This window comes from Callospermophilus lateralis, unplaced genomic scaffold, assembly GCF_048772815.1.
Source record: "Callospermophilus lateralis isolate mCalLat2 unplaced genomic scaffold, mCalLat2.hap1 Scaffold_210, whole genome shotgun sequence".
Taxonomy (NCBI): domain Eukaryota; kingdom Metazoa; phylum Chordata; class Mammalia; order Rodentia; family Sciuridae; genus Callospermophilus; species Callospermophilus lateralis.
In genome coordinates this window covers 1,725,055-1,747,593 of record NW_027513072.1, presented here as the reverse complement: position 1 = coordinate 1,747,593, position 22,539 = coordinate 1,725,055, and the positions used below count along the sequence as shown (strand labels likewise).

General features: G+C 44.0%; 2 pseudogenes; both read right to left on the bottom strand.

The window, feature by feature from the left end:
• Window positions 1–4,503: 4,503 nt before the first annotated feature.
• Window positions 4,504–10,766, bottom strand: LOC143640380 (palmitoyltransferase ZDHHC19-like; annotated as a pseudogene).
• Window positions 10,767–14,784: 4,018 nt separating this feature from the next.
• LOC143640389 (guanine nucleotide-binding protein G(I)/G(S)/G(O) subunit gamma-5 pseudogene) lies at window positions 14,785–14,991 on the bottom strand (annotated as a pseudogene).
• Window positions 14,992–22,539: the final 7,548 nt, after the last annotated feature.

Genomic DNA, 22,539 nt, shown 5'->3' with positions numbered 1-22,539 from the left:
CATATATTTCACATGGGATTTCAAGTACAAATTTCCACACAAAAAAAGAGCCAGGCACAGTGGCACATGCCAATAATTCTAGTGGCCTGGGAGGCTGAGGCAGGAGGATCACAAGTTCAAAGCCAGCCTCAGCAAAAGTGAGGCACTAAGTAACTTAGTGAGAACCTGTCTCTAAATAAAATACAAAATAGGGCTGGGGATGTGGCTCAGGGGTCGAGTGCCCTGAGTTCAATTCCCTGTCCCCCTCCCCCCCAAAAAAGAATCTCCTTTAAAACATAAATTACTAGTCTCAGTCCTCATTAATAACTGAGGAAACTGAGGCTTAGAAAGGTAAGGGACTGGCCAAGGCCAACTAGCAAATTAGTGGCACAGTCTTTTCTCCTTGTCTATTCAGCAACACCTGGGAGTGCTCTGAAACCTGGAACCCGCACACTCAGGTTCATAATTCCATTCCTTAAGATCCATGTGCTTCAGCTTCAGGGCCAGCCTAACCTCAGGAGCCTCCCCCAACACATGTGTGACCCACAGACATCCTTCTCCCAATGCACACCCACTATTCCTCACCTCCTGTAAAGCTGCAGCCTCGCCACTCCCTGGGGGGCCCTGCCCATGTGTTGGAGATGTGGGCCCAGGGAGCTCTGTGGGACGGTGTTGACAAGAATATTGTGGCGAGAACCGTGTGTGCACTGGGTCCCCTTGCTCAGGGTCCCACTCAGTGCCTTCCTCCTGCAGCATCCAAGTAGTTGCAGACATGTACCTGGGGCGTGATACACCAAATGCAGGGAGTCACTACCCACCTTGGCCTGGTCCCCCTGACCACCCTCACCCTCAGCTTGGAAAGCACAGAGCCCAGGGTTCCCAGCCAGGAGTCTCATCCCGGCTACATTTCCCCTCTGCCCCATTTCTTATGGCAAGAACCTAGAAGGGCAATGAATAGGGACGTTCTCAGAGGCTCCCAGAGTGCCCTGGAGAAAACCCCAAAGGAAAGGACAATGGGTGACAGGGCCTGGGAGCTGGGGTCAGGGACCAAAGATGAAAACCCAGCTTTATCTCACCCCGCTCCCACCAGCCCCAGAGGTCCACCACTTCAGCCTTCAGTTTACCAACTCACTTGCGTCCCACTGGCATACAAATGGTCAAATACCAGTTGTTGGCACAGCCCTGGTCGAAGGGGTTGTTGTTCCGGAGTGATTTGCCCTGGAGGGAGATGGGGATGGGAAGAGGAGCTCAGAATCAGCAGGACTGGGCAAGGCCATCTCCCAGTGACTCCTCCTAAGTCAGTCAGCTTAGCCAGGGCTCAGCCCAGGCCTGGAGCAAGATTCTAAGGGCAGGGGAGCCCAAGAGTGACCCAGGGCCTCCTGCCTTCCTATGCTCCTAGGAAGAGTGACCTCCCTCAACCCACTTGTGTGCAGCTCTCCGCAGACAGTGCTGACACTGCACTCCTTTCTCCTGCCTTCTCAGGGCTCCTCATCATCCTGTGCCTCCCTGTGCAAGATCCTTTTTCTGTCTCCATTGGCCACACCTGTCCTCTTACCTCATCCTTCCAGACACCCCGCTTTTTTAAAAAATATTTTTTAGTTGTTGATAGACCTTATTATTTTTTTTTAATTTGTATGGGGTGCTGAGGATCAAACTCAGTGCCTCACACATGCTAGGCAAGTTCTCTGCCACTGAGCTACAACCCCTGCCCCTTTCAGATACCTTTTAAATTCTTCCTTGTGCTGCTCAATTGCTCCAAAGACAATGTCACCACCCCACTCCCACTTCATTTCCCCACCTCTCATTTTTTTTTTCTAAAATTATGCCTTAATTGAATTTCACTATCTAGGTGGACAGGGCCAGTGGGGAGGCCCCATCATAGTTTCCTAGATAAAATCACATGGCCCAGGAAAATCTGGGCTGAAGGCCTTCAGTACACAAAGCAGTAAAGGTCAAGCTCAAAGTAAAGGCAGACCACAGGGCTGATGAATAAGGGCCAATCACAGAGTCTCCGGTGGGAGGAGGACCAGAAATGGCAGTGGTGGGCTGGGGACTAAAAGGATGGGAGGTGATGAGCAGGTAGGCTCCTCTGTCTGTTCACTGTCTCGGGGTCTGCAGCATCCCATCCCCCACTGATGCTGCCCACCAGTCTTACTGAAAGAGCCTTTAGTCAAGAGATTGCCATACTAAAGGAATCCCAGGGCAGAGATGCCCACCCCTATCATTCCTATTCAACACTAAAAAGAAAAAGCAATAAAGATACACAGATTGGAAAGAAGGTAATGAAACTGTTCTTCACAGATGACAATTTTCTATGTAGAATGTACAACAGCCACAAAATGCTGAGGGAGAACTCAGTGGTTGAGCACCCCTGATTCAACCCCTAGTCCTAGAAAAACAACACTAAGGACTCCTGCTCTTGGGAAGATGCTATGAAGAAAATGGAATGACAAGTCACAGATTGCAAGAAGAGATGTGCAAAACCTAGATCTGAATCTGATGTAGAAAACTCTTAAAACTCAATAAGAAAACAACCGTTTTTTCAAATGGGCAAAAGATTGGAGTAAACGCTTTTGGGGGGAGTGGGTACCACATCCCCAGTCCATTTTTTTTGTATTTTATTAGACACAGGGTCTCACAGAGTTGCTTAGTGCCTTGCTTTGCTGAGGCTGGCTTTGAACTCGGAATCCTCCTGTCTCAGCCTCCCAAGCTGCTGGGATTACAGGTGTGCGCCACTGTGCCCTGCCAGGAGTAAACATTTTACCAAAGACCCACTGAAGGCCAAAAAGACATGAAAATAGGCTCAACATCATTACTCATTAGGAAAACACAACCTGGAACCTTAATGAAATACTACGACTCATTTAATAAGACAGGTTTGATTAAAAGACAAAACAAAATAACAAAGGACAGTGTGAGGGGCTGGGGTTGTGGCTTAGTGGTAGAATGCTTGCCTAGTGTGTGTAAGGCACTGAATTAGATTCTTAGCACTGCATATAAATAAATAAAAGGTCAAATGATACCTAAAAGGTATTTGAAAAAAAAAAGTGTGAAATGTTGGTGAGGATGTGAAGCAACTGGAATTCCCAACATTGCTGGTAGAATTTAGAAACCTTACAGTTGTGTTGGAAGACAAATTTGGCAATTTCCTACGAAGATCCACACGTGTTTACCTTATGACTCACCAATGCCACCCTTAAGAATTAATTCAACAAAAATGAAAACTTATGTTCACATGCCTTTGCATCAATGTTTGGGGCAGCTTTATTTATAACTACCCCAAACTAGCGAGGCATAGTGGCCCACACCTATAATCCCAGAGGCTTGGGAGCCTCAAGCAAGAGGATGGCAAGTTCAAAGTCAGCTTCAGCAACTTATGATGAGCTAAGCAACTTAGTGAGACCCTGTCTCAAAATTAAAAAAAAAAAAAATTTTTAAAACATAATGGGAGTGGTGCTAGGAATGTGCCTCAGTGATTAAACACCCCCGGGTTCAATTACTACGATGAAAAAAAAACAAAACAAAACAAACAAAAATACTGGCAAAAACTAGATATAATGTAAAAAATCCTTTGTTTGATGAATGTATAAACAATCTATAGGGCATCCATATGATTCTACACAGCAATAAAAGGAAATAAAATACTGATATGAGCGACAACATGGATGAATCTCAAATACATTGTCCTAAATAAATAAAGCCAGAGAAAAGAAGGCAATGACTCCATTTACATGTGAACCTGGAAAAAAAGAAAAACCAGAAGGACATAGGGAGAGAGACTGACAACAACAGGTGAATGAAAGGATATTCTGGAGTAAAGAAACTGCCTAAACTTGATCATGCTGGAGAATGCAGGACAGTATCCATTTGTCAAAATCCTTATCCTAGACTAAAAGGGTGAATTTTGCAGTTTTAATTTATTCCTCAATAAATGAATTTTTGTTGTTGTTGTTGTTTTTTTAAATCCCACAATGGCTCCCAGTTTTCCACTTCATAAAAACTAAATTACACGCTCAACTTTTAGGGGCTTTTTAATCTTGACTCCCACGGGGTCAACTTCATTGCCCATGCCACTTTGGGTTTAATTTAGAATCGTTCCTTCCTCATTTCCTTAACATCCTACTTTCGGGTTTCTGTGCCTTTTTGAAAAGGTGTGCCTCTCACAAGCAACACCCTCCTGTCTTCCACCTTTGCAAAATCACAGCTAGGACAGGAAGAGTGGCACGTCCTCCTCTACAATGCTGGCCTCGCCAAACTCAGTTTCTTGCAGGCTGCTACACCACTCAGGACCGACCCCCGTCTCAAGCGTTTTCCTAGGTGTCTGCTGGTGTTATTCTGATCGCAGGGTTCTTATCAACACAAGCGCAGGATGCACCCATCCCTCAAATAACAGGCTCTCCATGCAATGCACCCACGAGGAAGAATGACCACTGAGCTCCAGGGGGAGGAAAGATCTGAGCTGCATCTTAAGGGGTGGGTCTGGAAGGACTCATGAGGCACCATCAGGATCAAGGGCAGTGAAGATCAGGCGAAAGTGCCGGATTCCCTAAGATGCATGATGCCTCCGCACCGTCTGATATTGCAGTACTTGCTTACCTTGCTCATCGACACAGCCTGTATTATCAAGATCAGAATGACAGGCAGCAGGAGTACCAAGACGGGTACAGCTACTGTGATGCTGTGCATACACAAGCTAAGAAGAACAGACAAACTGTTCTCTCCTGGCCCCGCCCAACGACCAACACGCCCTCATTAGCCCCGCCCTGGCTGGCCCCGCCCGCCCACTTTTTCCTCCCTGGACTGGACAATTAATCCAGCACACCCAAGAGAAACCTCACCGCAGCATGCTCTCCTCCCACTTGACCCTTTTCAACCTTCATTACCCCACATCTTGGCCTCCCTAGATTCTTAACTCCATAGTCCATCCTACCACGCCCATCTCCCTGACCGGACTCGCCTCCAACCTGTCCTTCATAGGTCCTCCCAAGTAGCTTCTCCCTTTAGCCCTGCCCACAACATCAGCCCTCCCTCGGTTAACCCCACCTCTTGGCTGTCCTGCCCCTTGGCTGTCCCTCCCTCCCCACAACCCATTCTCTTCCCAGTGTGGGCCCTTGGGACTGGGTGGATACGCCATGGCTGAGTCCAGCGACAAGGGCATGTGTCTTGTACGAATGAGAAAATCACACTGGTAGCCAGAAGAACAACCAGATAAAGGCACAGGGACACCAGCAGCAGCACGAATACGTGGAAATTTCTTTGACCTACACAATTGTTTACCCACAGGCAATGGTGGTCAAAGTCCTAGGGGAGAGAAGGCAGACCTTGAGGGTCTATTTGGCTTAGCCCAATACCCCCAAATTTGAGGCCCCCCCTCAACCCAGCCCCTAGACCTCCTGCTCTTGGCCCTGCACGTGAGCTCCCATCTCCAGGGTGAAACCAGCACGTCCATGGATAGAGCATAGTTAGGACGCCATGGCTCATCAGGTCATTTGTCATGAGTGAGGTCTTTAGAGACAAGAATTGCCTGGTGTCCTTTTTAGCAGGATGCAGAAAAGCTCTGAAGCTGTATTTTCTCAGATACTGGGTAAGGATGAGAAGAATTTTTTGCCCAGCCAGCCTTCTGTACTTGGAAACCCGTGCAAGGTGTGCACATGAGAGAAGAGCACTCAGAACCCAGGAAACCCTCAATTGGACACCCAGAGGTGGACAGGCAACGATACCCAGAACAGGGCAGCAGCCGGCCTAAAGTTATGGGTATCTAGTATCAGCAAGCTAGTGGGACAGTCACTGCCTTTCCTCCCCTTGACTCCACCAGGCTCAGCACAGATGGTGCCCTTTGCATGTCAGCACCTGTGCAAGCAAGGCCAGCGTCTCAGGACAAGTGCAGAACTGTAGGTAATAACATATATAAGTGACCAAGTGTGGCTGAGAGCCACTTGTAGCAGTGTGGGAAGATGATCTCATACCCACCCCTGGACCACATATGATGTGAGGTTCCTGGTCCTGGCCAGGTGCCCTGGGATGGGTTGGTGAGTGGACAGGAAGGAGGAGTACTTACCTCCACACAGATATTACAGAAGGGACAGTGGTGGGTCCGGGGTGAACGATGGATAGAACACTTCGAGCACCACTGCAGGCGAAAGGCCGTGTTGTTCACTCGTGCTATGTATTGAATGTTGGGGTCCTCTTCTAAGGAGCCTGGCAGGGGAAGAGATTTGGGCAGTGGCAGGAGGCCCATCCACCACTCTACTGCTTGGGGCCGCCCCATAACATCATTGGGCAACAAGAAGGGTGGGGAGGAGGAGGGCAGGGGAATCCCGGTCCCTGTTGAGCAAGCTGACCACTCAGATGGGCGGCAGTCAGAGAGAAAGGGCTGTCCAGCCACAGGAGCTCTATACAGAGCTCTCCCCTTTTGGAATAGTGATCAGTGCTTGAAGTCGTGTGTAAAATCGGAAGGAGGAGGAGTGAACTGCGTGGTTTGGAAGAGCCTGCTGACCTCTCTTGCCAGCCTGCCCAGTCCTTCCTTCGAAAGCAGCTGGAACATCCAGGATTCTGTTTTTTCGCACTTTAGTGGCTTGGGAAAAGAAGTGCCAGGGCCCAAGTAATGATGACATGGAGGGAAGGGCTCCTGAGGCCACTGGGGTGGGGGGTGGGATTGAGGGGGGTTAGCATGTTTGAAATCACCCCTATAGGCATCAGCCCTTGGGATACCACCTCCTTCTCCAGGGGTCTGAGGCCTTACCTTTGTGTAAAATGCCTGGGTCTGACCCGTTGAGGAAAATGAGGCTGCAGAAGGACAGTATAAAGAATAGGCCCGAAACCACAGCAAATTCCCACTGCCCATTCTGAGCCAACCACCGGCACCTGAAACCAGAGCCAGACTCAGTCCTAGTCTGGGGAAACCCAGAGCTCCCCACAAGGCCTAGTTCACCTGAGGTAGGACTCACTCGCCTTAAGGACAGATCTAAATATCCAGGTTACAGACAGACCATGGAGACTCCACAAAATGTCACCAGCATTACCAGTCTCTCATTGTTCCCTAAATGCGTCAGGCACTCCAGACCTCTGTGCTTTCACATTGGGTTCCCTCTAACTCTATATCGTCCTTCCCCTGCTGACCCTCTCTCTCCACTTCCCTCCCTGCCTCTGTACTGTCCTTGTCTATTTTCTCTTCTGTGTCTAAGACACTGACACCTTCCATGGGAGACTCATGGAAAGGCGAAGAAGATGCCACTTATTGTAATAAGTAGCATTGCATTAAAAGCTGGAAACAGGCTTGGTTTCAGCCATGAGGATTCGATCGGAGGTTCATTTGGGGGCGTGATACTCTGTGAAGAGGCCATGGCTAGACCACCAAGTCTCACAGACTGAAGCCACCAACGAACTCTTCTGGGTTGGCACCCAGACTGCCATGACAACAGAAGTGACATCACAGAGGTTCTGGAATGGGGGCTCTGGCTGCTTCCAGTGACTTGTGAGATCAACCTTCCCCAACCCCCACATATGCACATGTTGTAGACTGGGACATCCTGCTCTTATGATGGTAGCTTTGTTGGAGCTTGTGATGATGTGATGTGGTTTGTCCCAAAGGTTCAAAGGCTAGAGGGTTGGTCCTCAGTGATGAGGTGGTAGAAACTGAAAGAGGTGGGCCTAGTGGGAGGTAACTCAGTCACACTGCAAGATGCCCTCTCAAGGGAGTAATGGACTTCTCATGGGCCCCCATTTGCTGCTGTAAGAGGGAGTTGTTATAAAAAGAGCCAGATTGGTCCCTCCCTGTTTTCTGACCACACAATCTGGTGAACACCCTCACCAGAGATCACTTGCAGGAGCTGCCAAATCTTGGATACTGAGTTAAATAAACCTTACCTCCTTATAAATTATCTGTTCTCGGGTATTTTGTTAGAGCAACAGAAAGCAGGCTAATACAGACGCCATAAAATATGTGAAGATGGCATGGGGAGAAGTTTGGTGATGGTTATCCCCCTTTCAGGCCCAGTGGTAATTGGAGTCAACAGTGCTCATTCCTCATCCTAGCTCCACTTCTTCCTTTTTGTTGTAACAGAGCTCCAGTTTGGGGCAGGAGGTAGAAATCTACCAATTAAATATCTTCCCAGTTTACTCACTTCCATGGTGGGATTTATGATGTAATTCTGTCTTAAAAATAAAATGAGCTGGGGATGTGACTCAATGGTTAAACAATCCTAGGTTCAATCCCTGATGATTATGATAATAACAATAATAATAATAATTTGTACATATTTATGGCATATAACTTAATTTGAAAAATGTTACATTGAAGAACGTCTGAGTCAAGCTTTTTAACATATACATTACTTCATATTCTTATTTGTGGTGAGGACCCTTAAAATCTACTCTTTGAGTCATTTTTAATGTAGATAACATTATCAACTGTACTCATTCTGTTGTATGTTATTATTAACTGTAGTCATTATATTGCACAATAGATCCCTTAAACTCATCCCTCTCATCTAAGTGTAATTTGTTCTCCTGGGACCAGCATCTTCCCCCTCCACAGCCCAGCCACTCCTGGGCCCCTGACAGTCACCCTTTTGCTCTCTGTTTCTATGAGTTCAACTTTTATAGATACCACATGTAGGTGAGATCATGTGAGTGTTGCCCTGTGCGTGGCTATTTCCCCCAATAAAACGTCCTTTGGCCTCATTCATTTGTCATAAATGACAGAATTTCCTTATTTTTTAAAAGACTAAAGAGTATCCCCTTATATTTCTAAACCACATTTTCTGTATCCATTCATGCACCGATTGGCTGGACCATAGGTTAGTTTTTTGTTTTTTGTTTCTGTTTATTTTTTTGGTGCTGGGGATTGAACACAGGACCTTGTCCATGCAACGCAAGCATTCTTCCAACTGAGCTCTATTTTTAATTTTTAAAGAAACTTCCCATACTAATTTCCATAATGACTGTACTAATTTACATTCCCCCAAACATAGTACAAGAATTCTAGTTTCTCCACATCCTGACCAGTACTTAAAATCTTTTGTCTTTCTTTTTCTTTTATTTATGATGGGGGTTGAACCCAGGGGGACTTTACCCCTGATAGCCATCTGGAGACCTTTTTACTTTTTATTTTGAGATCAGGTCTCACTGAGTTGCTGAGGTTTACCTTGAATTTATAATCCTCCTGCCTCAGCCTCCTGAGTTACTGAGATTAAGGCATGTGCCACTGGTTCTTTTGTCTTTTTGACAATAACCATTCTAATAGGTGCGAGAGGGTATCCCATTATGATTTTAATTGCATTTCTCTAGTGATTAGTAATGTTGAATATTTTTTTTCAGATTTCTCTTGGTCAGTTGTGTTCCTACTGAAAATGAAGTGATGTTTGGGTCACAGTCTACCACCAAGTTTTATGTCAATTTCTGTTGTAGCACAAGAAGAAGGGATGACATGCATTGGGTCATGGAAAAAGGTTAGGAGTGGTACTAGAATCATAACTACTAGGTCTATTGAGCTTTGGAGCAGACCATGCTAGCCTTAGAGTTTCTCTTTTTGTTTTGTATTTTTCATTAGATATATATGACAGCACCATGCATTTTAATTCATTGTACACAACTGCAGCACAAATTTACATTTCTATGGTTGTACCTGATGTAGCATTCACACCATATGTGCATTCATACATGTACCTAGGGTAATGATGTCCATCTCATTCCACCATCTTTCCTACCCCCATGCCCCCTCCTCACCTCTGCCTCCCCTTTGCCCCATCAAAGTCCCTCCATTTTTCCTTATCAGAGAGAACATTCAGCCTTTGGATTTTTGGGATTGGCTTACTTGATTTAGCATGATATTCTCTAACTCCATTCATTACATGTCGTAATTTTATTCTCTTTTAATGCTGAGTAATAATCCATTAAGTATATATACCACAGTTTCTCTATCCATTCATCTATTGACGGGCATCCAGGCTGTTTCCACAGTTTAGCAATTGTGAATTGAGCTGCTATAAACATTGATGTGACTGTGTCCCTGTAATATGCTGATTTTAAGTCATTTAGGTATAGACCTAAGAGAGGGATAGCTGGGTCAAATGGTGGTACTATTCCAAGTTTTCTAAGGAATTTCCATACTGCTTTCCAGATTGGGTTGCACCAATTTGCAGTCCCACCAGCAGTGTATGAGTGTACCTTTTCCCCTTCTACATCAGCATGTATCGTGGTCTGTCTTCAGCACACAGGGCACTTTGTGGTACAACCAATGTTTTATGTGCTTTTAATGAATTAACCCCCAATTCCTTGTTTTACAGATAGGGAAATTGAGTGTCCAGGTGCTAAGTGCTACCCAAGGTCTCCCTGCTGGACAGTTGTAGAGCTGCGATTTGGACTTATGAGATCTGGCTCCAGAGTCCTTGCCACCAACCACCAAGCAAGTGACTCCAGGAGGAGTTGCAGTCAGGGGGCTGAGTAGAAAGGGCGTGAAGTTGGAGCATGGGATCAGTGCCTGAGATGGGTGCTGCCAATAATGGAAAGGAGCCCTGATTGGTGAATCCCAGAGGGCAGACCACATTTAGGTCCCTTGAGAATAGTGATCCTGGACATGGAGGTAACCATTGTGAAAAGAGCAACCATTCTCCAGAACAGAAACCTACTCTCCAAGTACAAGGATTTCACCAGAGCCTTGTCCCTCAAGGGGGAAGGCGTTTCTCCTACTCCAGACTCTTATCTCCTGCAAGGTGCTAGTGGTGGTGGAAAAGTAGGAAACACCAGTGAAAGTCACACCCCAGCAATACAGCCTCACTCAACACCATGATCTAATCATAGACCACAGAATCCTTCCTTCCTCACTACTGTGCCATTATAACAAAAAGCCTCTGCACAACTTTAGAGAATTAGAGATGAAAAGTTGAAGACACAAATTCTTTCTGGGCAAAAAATGAAAATAAGCACATTATAGGAATCTGAAAGTTTCTGGCCTCTTTGGCAACAGAAAACACTAAACATGACCGAACTTCTAGACAGATGAGCACAAAATCTCACCAAATAAATGGCCTATTTACCTCAGTTCCTATTATTCAGTACACTGTCTAGCTTTCAATCAAAAATAATTATAAGGTATACATACTAAAAAGCAAGAAGGAAGAAAGTCTAAGGACATAAAGCAAGCATTCGAATGAGACCCTCAAATGATGAGGCAGTGGGAATTATAAGACAGGGATTTGAAACAAATATGATTGAGATCCTAAGGGTTATAGAGGGTTATAGCTGAATAAGAATATTAAAGAAAAGATAGATAATGTAAGCTGATGATGGAAATGGTAAACAAGAAAATAAAAAGGAAAGACTGGAGATAAAATGACTTAGATGAATGCTTAAAACCTTTGATGGGCTCACTAGTACCCTGGACATGACTGGGGAGAATATTAGTGAACTTGCAGATAGGTCAGAAGAAATTTCTCAGGCAAAATTGCAAAGAGAAAAGAAAAATTGAAACAGAAAATTTAAGAACAACGGGGCAATTGCAAAAGATAAGCACATGTGCAGTTGGAATAGGAGGAGGAGAAGCAAAATAGAACAGAGTTGAGGAAAGCCTTCGAGTAATAATGACAGAAAGCTTTTATGATGTAATAGATACAGGGAGTTCTGAGAACATCAAACAAGGCAAATACCCAAAATCTACACCTACCATCTTTCAAATTGCTGAAAATCAAAGCCAAAGAGATGGTATTTAAAGAAATCATCTTACTCATACAGGAGCCAAGATAAGAATCTTAGTGGACTTCTCCTAAAATGTGCTAGAGAAAGAGAGTTGAGTGAAATTTTGAAGTGTTGAAAGGAAAACCCACCAGCCTATAATCCTCTACCCAGTGTATCATGGTTTGATATTGTGTGTCCTCCAAAAGCTCATGTGGGAGACATGCCTTCAATATACATTTTAAATTGTTTTTCTGGACACAGTTTTGTTCCTGTATCTTCTTAAGAGATATCCTTGAGAAAAAGTTTTTTGAAAAATCTAGTCTCAGCCAGTCATTGCAGGACATGTCTCCTCATCCCCACTACTCAAAAGGCTGAGGCAGGAAGATGGCAAATTTGATGCCAGCTTGGGCAACTCAGGTGGACCCTGTCTAAAGACAAGGGGGATTGGCTGGGTATGGTGCTCGTTAGTAGAGCACTTGCCTAGCATTTGAAAGCCCCTATTTCAATCCCCTGTACCAAAAAATGGGGTCCATGAAGAGGCTAATATCAAGGCAAAAAGGATGCAATGATCATTTCTTTTTACTATTTATTAGGTTGCTAAGGCTAGCCTTCAACTTGTGATAGTCTTGTCTCAGCCTCCTGAATTTAGGCATGTGCCACTGCCCTGGCCCAGAAATTTTTAAAATAAAATCAACCCCACAGCATTGTCATCTGATAATATCAAAAAGGTAACAAAAACAATATGAAAAAATGTTTCCCCCAAATATATATATATTTAGTTGTTGTTGGACACACTGTCTTTATTTATTTTTATGTGGTACTGAGGATCAAACCCAGTGCCTCACATGTGTGATTCGGGTGCTCTACCACTGAGCTACAGTTTCAGCCTTTCAGTTATCATTTCTAGTTGGAGGCACTTTGTGACAGAATAATATTATCTCTTTTTCTGGGTGCGGGAGTACTGGGGATTGAACTCATGACACTTGACTACGAGCCCATATCCCCAGACCTATTTGGTATTTTATTTTAGAGACACGGTCTCATTGAGTTGCTTAGCACCTTGATTTTACTGAGGCTGGCCTTGAATCTGAGATCCTCCTGTCTTAGCCTCCCAAGCTGCAGGGATTATAGGCAGGCGCCACTGTACCCAGCCCAATATTATTTTCTATTAGTATGATCCAACCCAGTTGTTTTCTTGACTGTTTTAAAATAAATCTGTTCTCATCATCTGATACAATGCTCATGTACTCATCAAAACCAATGATACAGCTCTTATCATTATATTCATTTGCTCATAGAACCACCCCTGAAATTGGCACCTATTTTGCAAGCATCTGAAGAAGAGGGTGATGGGCTGCACCATTGCCTTCTGTGCTTTTGGCCCGACCATACCCATGGTGGAATCTCTGACAGACCACTCTCACTGCATGCTACTACCTCAGAAAGCCACTTGTGAGTAAATATATTTCTGCAGAATCTCTTAACGACGGCTACATAAAAATCTATAACAAATTATTATAATTTAAATTATAATTTATTTAATTCTCTGTAGTAATTTCAAGCTTTACACTTTACCTTTACACTGTGGTTACCTTCCTTCTATCTAACAAACATCTTTGTGTACCGAACCACTTGTTTCTTTAAAGGATTTGGGAGATCCCTGTGCTGTGGATCAAACCCAGAGCTTCACATGAGCTAGGCAATTGCTCCATCACTGAATGACACCGTTGGACCAGAATGGAGAGATTTTACTGGGAAATTTTATTCAAGCTCTGATAGTACCTAATGAAATGTTGCTTTTTGACAAAATAATGGGTTTCTAGAAAATGATTATTTGTACCCACCAGATACACTTATGATGCCAGCCATCTGATTTACAGATTTACTCTGGGATTGTTGATAAGAAAATACATTGCTTTTTTTCCCCCAAGTAAAAAATTGCAATCTATTTATTTATTTTTATTAGTAAAATTTTACGTAATACTGGGATTCATTATACCATATCCTTGCATGCACATAATTTGATCAGTCTCATGTTCCAGCTAACATATTCTTTTTTTTTTTTTTTTTGGTACTGGGAATTAAACTCAGGGGTGCTTAGCCACTGAGCAACATCCCCAGCATGTTTTTGTATTTTATTTAGAGATAGAGTCTCACTGAGTTTCTTAAGGCCTCACTAAGTTGCTAAGGCTGACTTTGAACCCACAGTTCTCCTGCCTCATCCTCCAAAGCCACTGGGATCACAGGTGCCACCACACCTGTCTAACATATTCTTTTTTGGTGAGAGGAGGTGGTATCTTGAACTTTTCTTTGGTTTTAAATGCTGGTAATTGAACCCAGGGCCTCATGCAAGCAACCAATTTATCACTGAGGTACATGCCCAGCCCTTGAGCATTATTTTTAATAGGTCTATCTTTTGGACACGACCTAATGGCTGGGTATCATGAGAAATCCAGTATTTTATGTGTCTGGAACTTTAAGTATATTTTCACTCAAAATTCCTGTAGGACAGGAGTTTTGAAGAGTAATGAACTGGCTCTGGTCATATTCAACAAGATGAGACAACCAGCAAATATGGGAAAGACCTAAGATTGAAATTCAGATTTATAGTACACCAGGATTCAATATCTGGGTTATGTGGCTTCTCTGCAAGAGGAAGAAGAACTTTTTTTTTTTCTTTTTTAATACCAAGTATTTTGAGCCAGTTGCAGTGGCACGTGCCTGTAATCCTAGGAGCCGGGGAGACTGAGACAGGAAAATCGAGAGTTCAAAGCCAGCCTCAGCAAAAGCAAGGCACTAAACAACTCAGTGAGATCCTGTCTCTAAATAAAAACACAAAATAAGGCTGGGGATGTGGCTCAGTGGTTGAATGCCCTTGGGTTCAATCCCCAGTACTAAAAAAATAAATAAATATTTTATTGAATGTTGCTGCCAGTTTATATAAAATAATTACCCTTGTGAAATAGAAATTCATGAAAATTCAGAGAGGTAGATGTTAAGGATTGACAAAAGTAGAAGATTGTATTTTGGTACATGTGTTACAGGGAAATTTTTTGTACAGGCTTCAAATTAAGCTCTCTTGAATATTCACTGGTTCTTGAGCAGTGGGTTTGGGAAACCTCAGAAAGATGACTACAAAAAGGAATAGACTTTCTGCGGTCTGAAGGAACTTGTACATGAAGATACTCCAGTCAGTAGGGGATCATGGTGAGCATTCTGCAGACAAAATTTTTTCAAGTCTGCAACTGCCTGGGAAACCTTCATGTGGTTGAGTCCGGCCTCCAGCCAGAGCTGCTGAACCACCTTCTTCATAGTGTCAACGCTGGAGGAACCAGACATGGTGCATTCGAGGGACAGGTGACTCTTCTGTCAGAGGGTCCACAGGTCACCGTCAGCTGGGCCAGATGACTGGGCAGCGTGCAGCAGAGAAGATTCTTTTTTTGAGGGCGTCTGTGGATTGAACTCAGGGCACTTGACCGCAGAGTCACATTCCCAGCCCTTTTTTGTATTTTCATTAGACACAGGGTCTCACGAGTTGCTTAGCACCTCGCCATTGCTGAGGCTGGCTTTCAACTCACGATCTTCCTGTCTCAGACTCCCTAGCCACTGGGATTACTGGCTGTGCACCACTGCGATTGGCTAGAAAAGAGATTCTTATAGAAAAAGAGATAAATAATTGCCAGGAATTAAGGGATGATTCTTTTTTTTTAATTGTTCTATTCTACATGACAGTAGAATGCATTTTGACACAACATGTATAAATGGAGTATTACTTCTCATTCACCTGGTTAAGGGCTGATTCTTTATCTGAAAACCCAGAAAGAGAAGCATGTCTCTTGGGAGCATGAAAGCAGTCATTCCAATGTAGCTGAAGTCTGGGAAAGCCCAAGACTAACTTCATGGAGTCCCCGTACTTCTGACACAGAAGGCAAAAGATAACCCAGTATCTTTCATAAGGGCCTAAGAGTAAATGGGAAGTCTCAACTGGTTCTAAGGATGTGTCACTGTCTATGGGGACACATTCCCCACTGAGCTAACAGAAGGAAACTCAGTTCCTTGTATCTAAATAGCATGTTTTAGGTTTCCATTTTCTTGTGAATTCAATGAACAGATATTTGTTCAGCACCTATGTTAGCCTGGGATCTCCATGAAATAGTTATTTTCTGTACCCCATTGTCCAGGTTCTTGTAGCTGTCTGGCCAGCTACATGAGGACTGTGATGGTCACTTTCTCCTTCTTCTGAAACTACACCCTTATATTTCCTCCTTTACCAGTAACCACCACCCCCCCCCCACCCAGCCCATCTCTCTTTTAGTATCAATGTGAATGACATTTGTCTTTCTTCACAGTGCAATATCTAATTCCCCTCTTCTATTACCACCATTTTCCTTTTTGAATTTTTTCTTATTGTGTGAACCTTTATTGGAAAAATTCTTAGTATGTGTCTTCCATTGCAGCCTCCCATCTTGGGAGTTGAAGACCCTTCTTTTATCTCCTTTTGGTTAATTATTTCAAACAGGTAATTTAGATCATTAAAGTCCCAGGAATTTGAATCTTGGATGAGAAGGGATCCTGGAGGTGGGGCTAATGGCAATTCTAGGGACAGATTATTCATGAACCTGTGGATTTGTGCCAGCTCCCTGGAACTGCCTTGATTCTGTAATTTGCCACAAGCCAGATAACTGCCTTAATTCTATGAACTCCTGATACCCTTCCAGGAATTTCTCTATTTGCTTTGTATAACTAGATTTGGACCCTGTTCTATGCAAATCACAGCTGGAACTGATGCAGTAAAGCTTCCATTCATTCAACTGAATATGCAATAAATTTTATTGAACACCTATCCTGCCCCAGTCAGTCTCAGTGTCTACCAAATTGATTATCCAAACTGATTTGTGGTAATATGTCCAAGGAAAAGATTGGAATTCAGTTTGTTGATCAGCTTTGTGTCACTGACAAAATACTGAAGATATACAACTAGATAAGAGAAAATATTTATATTTGGGTTATAATTTCAGAGGTTTCATTCTATGATTAGCTGATTCTGTTGCTTTTAGGCCTATAGTGAGGCAGAACATCACTGAGGGAGCATGTGGTAGACCAAAGCTATTGACCTCGTGGTGCCTAGGAAGCAAAGGAGAATTTGCTTTTATAACAAAGCCTCTCACTCAAAACCCAGTAAACTCTGAACCATAAATGAATGAATGCATTGTTGAAGTCAGAGTCCTTGTGATTTAATCTGTTCTCAAAGACCCCCATTTTGAACACTGCTGCATTGGGGACCAACTCTTCAACACTTGAGCTTTAGGGGTCATCTAAGAATACCCAGAATTAGCAGAATTAAACCCTAAGCTGATATTTCTTTTTTTAAAAAAAATGTTTATTTCTTAGTTTTAGGTGGACTAAATATCTTCATTTTACACTTATGTGGTGCTGAAGATGGAACCCAGTGCCTTCTGCATGCTAGGCGAGCACTTTACCACTGAGCCACAACCCCAGCCCTCTAAGCTGATATTTCTTGAGAAACATCCCCACATTTCTATGTCAAGCTAGTTACTAGAAATCTTCAACAGCTGCAAATCATCAAAGAGAGACATTTCTCCCCTGCCAGATAACTTAAATTACCCTTTGATAGAGGCTATAACTAGGCAATTTATACCAAATAGAGTAGGAGGAAACCCAGGTTATTGGCCAAGGTATTTCAAGCCAAGTGAGTCTTATAGCATCTCTCAACTATTATCAGTAATGTGAGTAAGGACAGATTAGCTATAAAGATTCTTTGCAAACACAGAGGAGGCTGGCAATTGAAGTTCTAGAAATGGATAGTTTTCTTTGATATTCAGAAGTTGTCAGACTACCTGGTTTTTGTTTGAAACTTACTAAGAATTCATTACATATAGGATATTCCTAATTCCTCAAAATTCCCCAGCAACCGCCTCCAAATCCCACCCAGTTTCTTTCTTTCTTTTTTTAAAGAGAAAGAGAGAGAGAGAGAGAGAGAGAGAGAGAGAGAGAGAGAATTTTTTGATATTTATTTTATAGTTTTTTTTGAGTGGACACAACATCTTTAATATGTATGTGGTGCTGAGGATCGAACCCAGGGCACCGAGCATGCCAGGTGAGCACGCTACCACTTGAGCCACATCCCCAGCCCCTCTTTCTTTCTTTTTTTTTTTAGTTGTTGATGGACACAATATTTTTGTTTATGAATTTATTTTTTAATGTGGTGCTGAGGATCAAATCCAGTGCCTCACACGGGTGAGGCAAGCGCTCTACCACTGAGCTTCAGCCCCAGGCCCCCACCCAGTTTCTTAAACAAAAATTCTTGCTATGGTCTGAATGTTTGTATTCCTACTCCCAACCCCCAAATTCATATGTTGAATTTCTAAGCCTCCAAGGGGATGGCATCAGGAAGTTGGACCTATGGGAGATGATGAAGTCATGAGGGCAGAGCCCTATAATCCTGTATACAGTGCATGCCTATTGCCAGAGATTACTATCTTTAAAAATGGGATAGTGTTCTTCAAAATGAGCCAAGGGGGCTTATCTGACCCGTTCAGCAAGTGAGGACACAGCAGGAAGTTATTAATGAATCAGGAAAGCTGGTACCATGACTTTACATTTTCCAGTCCCCAGAACTGTGAGGAATAAATTTGTTATTTATTATTTTAGAATCCCAAGAATACTAAGATAGTTCATAGAGAAATAAGTAGACTCTTTGCTCTGAGAATGATGAAACAGAACCCATGTGGGGAACAAAATCTTATCTAGTTATGTTTGTTTATACTAAACAAAATAGTAGGGGAGATATAGGTATTCACTGTTTTAAGTGTAACCAGAAATGGTGGTGGTTGTTTTTTTTTTCCTTGTTTGTTTGGACACCAAGGATTGAGCCCAAGGGCACTGAATCATTGAGTACATCATACATGCCCAGCCTTTTTTTTTAATTTTTCATTTTAAGACAGGGCCTTGCTAAATTGCTGAGGTGGCTTTGATCTTGTTATCTTCCTGTCTCAGCCTACTGAACTGCTGGGATTACTGGTATGCACCATCATACCCAATCCCAGGATTGTTTGAAATGTGTGTTAAGTTACATAGACAAAGAAAGTACTGTCAGGAAGGAAGAAGGGACTTATACTACTGATCCCTACAAAGAGAAGGCACTGCAGGCTGTGAATGGGGAGCACACAGGGAAATACCAGGTCAGTCAGAAAACAAGGTCAGAGCCTTTATTGTGGTTTTTAAGAGAAGGACTGGGTAAAGGAGCATAAGTTTTGAATTGTTTGGTTTGGCTAACTCCAACAGGCTGCAGCATTTAGGAATGTCTCTTGCAATCTGGTACCTGGCCCTGGGGCAATTAGGTAAAGGGAACACTAAGAGCTCTGTAAAAGAAGAGGTTAGAAGTATAGCCCCCCCCCCAGTGGTTGGTATGCATATAAGAGGTGTGCCTTAAGCAGTTTTCTACTGTCTTTAGGAAATGGCTAACCACAAAGAAGCAGTCCCTTATTTAAAAACTACAACAATAACAACAAAAAGCAGAATATAAAGGTATGATTAATACATTCACAGACAGTCCTACTTGTTTTGGCACTTTTCATCTTTTTTACTAACTCTTTAAGTGTCCATCTCCCTTTCTAGGTCTGTGAACAATGAGCACGGGGTCACATCTTCCTCTTGTTACTGGTGGGTATTCAGCATATGCCTGCAAAATTAATGAGCCAGTGTGTGTGTTTAGGCAAAATTGAGGGTAGGTATAGTCAGACAAAAGAAAACAAGCAATCAAATAATAAAAACTGTGAGTCAGCTAGGCAAGAGAGTCAGCTTCTGTCCTGCTGCCCACTTTGGCTCTTCAGATACCACTGGGGCGAAAAGAAAGTCTCTCCCCACCCCTTTTGCAGCCTTCCCCCCATACCTGTATTCTCTCCAAAACTGCAAGAAAGGGAGTAGGTACGAATGAATAGGGAGACAGCCAGAGCTATCTCCTCAGTATTCCATCCCCAAACCCCAAACCTGCACTCCTTTCTCAGCCCTTTCCCCATGGGCTTGTTCCTATGAAATTCGAGCTTGGTCTCTGTGTTTTCTTTAGACAAAAGAGACAGGCTTCAGGACAGGCAAGCAGTGGGAGTCACTGTGTTAAAATCTTGACAGGCTTTGGCTCATGTCCTTGTAAATTGAGGGAAATACATAAACTCAGGGAAAACTGAGCTTACAATTGTGCAGCTCCACCCTGTCTCCACATCAGTCCTGTCCCTGACTATGGCCCTTCTACAAATGTTGGACCTCCAACTCAAGGAGGGGCTTCTCACTCTTGAGACAGATGGCATTCTCCCTTAAATGTGTATCTACTTTCTAAATAAACCTTTGTCTCTGCCTTTGCCAGACTCATGCTGAAATTCTTTGCTGCTCTGAGTTCCCTCCGGGAACTCTTTGGACCCGTCTTGGGAGAGATCTCTTCTCCATGACAGTCAGTTACTGAATTAGACATGGTCCTGGCCACCCGCCTCCCATAGATGGCATGCCAGTCACTGAACTGGTCACAGGAGAAGATATTTCTCTGAAGAATGGTCTGAGAAGTTTCCAGAGAAAGGGAGAACTTGACTCAGGGCCAGCAGGGTTCTTGCAGACATGGCAGAAAAGAATTTTACCATGCACTAGTCAAAGGCAGAGACAGAGGTTTATTTGTGAAGTAGATACATATTCAAGGAAGAATGGGGGCTTATCTTAAGAGAGAGACTCCTTTGGGGTAAAGCAGGCTATCTCCAGAGAGACAGACAGCAACCTGTTGGTATGGGGTTTTAGTATTTGAAAGAGGGAGGATAGCTAGGGGCTGGTCTAGAGGTGGAGGCAGGGTAGAGCTACACAATTTTACACCCTCCTTTGCACATTGCCCTCAAAGTTGCAAGTGTTGGAGGGAGCCTTTCACATTCAGTGGTTGATGGCGCTTCTTTTGACACTTAGTATGTCTCTCTGTCTTCCCAAATTACTATCTGAAAATGACCAGTTTTGCAAACGAGAAAAGGTTTATTTAGGAGGAAGCCAAGCCAGAAGACAAATCAAGTCTCAGATCTCTCCCCCATAAGGTTTAGAGATATCTGTGATAACGAAGCAGGGAGGTCGAAGTTAGGGGGAGAGGTGATTGGAAGTAAGGAAAATTGAAGTAATCAGTGGTCCGTACACGTGGAATCAAATTTCATTGTCTTCATAGGACACATATTCAGAAAGTGTTGTTGGTGGGGACAAAAGGACAGTGCAAGTAATAAATAATGGGTCAGATCAGAAAGATGGAGGCTGGTTTGAAAGGAAAAGTAATAAAATGTTAATACCTCTAGAGCACTTCCCCTTTTCCACCTGTTGCCAAGGTTACCAGCCTCCAAGGATTATTCCTCCCTGCAGAGAGTTGTAGGGGTTGTTAATGAATGCCTCCTAGGCTGCTCCCTTTTTACCAGGACCCCTGATCGACTTCCTTCTGGCCCTTGGATCACTCCATCTTTTAGGTCAAGTAAGCAGGTTGTGAGGAACTGAAGGCAAGAGAACAAAGAAATTCTAAAGTGTGTAAAATGGGCAGGACACCCCCACTTCCTCAGACAACCAGCTCCTCTGCCCCAGGGGTCCTAGCCTTGCCTCACCCTCAGCCACTTGCAGGCCTTCTTGGGTGGGGCCCTCAGGGCAGAGCAGGATAGGGCTGAGCCAGAGGCAGCAGGAGCACTATGGGCACAGTGCAGGGTTGGAGAGGGGTTCATACTGGCCACCTTTTCAGTAGACAGCCCTGTGCTGACTTCACTGCCAGCTCTAAGTTTGCCTAGAGAGTTGGGCCCTGTGGTCACTGCCCAAGCCCTTCCCCTGCTGGAATGGCCTTGGAAGCCCGAATGAGAGTGGTCCCCTGTGAACCAGAGAAAGCCATCAGGCTGATGCCACCAGGTTATCTTGGGCAAACTCTTCCCTCTGCAGGACCTAAGAGCCCCATCTACAAAACTGGGCGTGGCAGACAGCTGAATGAGGTAGCCCTGAGTCCCTACCCTCCCTAAAGACTTAAGAGTCTGTGACCCTCAGTGTGATATCTATGATTACCTTGAGGACTCCAAGTTTTAGCAAAGGGAAGACAGATTCTCCTGTGGCACATTAGTTGGCGGCAGAGCTGGGTGACTAGGTTGAGTCTCATCCTATATGCCCTGACTTCCCAAGAGGCCCATGAGGAAAGGTCTGGAGATGCTAGGCTCTCCATCCCAGGTTCTGAGAAACTGATGTGACTCCATTTTTAAGAAATCAGCTTCTACCTCAAGGCCTGTCCAGAGGGAGGGGGCATGACTCTTGTCCTTGGAAAAACCCACAGAAGGTTCTTAGGCACATACCCACCCTGCTGAGTTGTTTAACAAAAGGGATCTGTGGTGCTAGGTGACCCTGACTCAGTTAAGCTAGGTGAGGACCCATAGCAACCCCCTAGCAACCACCAATCAGCATGAGACAGAAAAAATATCTGAAATGTCAGGTGACTTCCCAGTAGTTTCCGTGATGTATAACATGATTAGGCAACCCTGCGGTTTGGCATATAGACTCTTGCAACCCTTCCGGGCCTAAACCAATCAGTTCAAATATATCCACCATTTGAATTCACCCACTACCCTTACCCAACTTGTTCCGGCCAGTGAATGTGCTCATCAATGTTAAGAATTGTTGTTTGATAATCCCGTGGTATAAAATGATTTCCTGTGTGATGTTGTGATGCATAGTGTATCCCCCCAAAGCCTATAAATCCTCACTAACTAAGGGTTGGGACTCACTACTCAGGACTGCTGTATTGTAAACGGTTGAGAGTCCAGGCGCGAGCCTGCAAAAAAGACTCTTGTGGAATTGCATCAGATTCGGCTCCTGGAGGTCTATTGTGGTCCC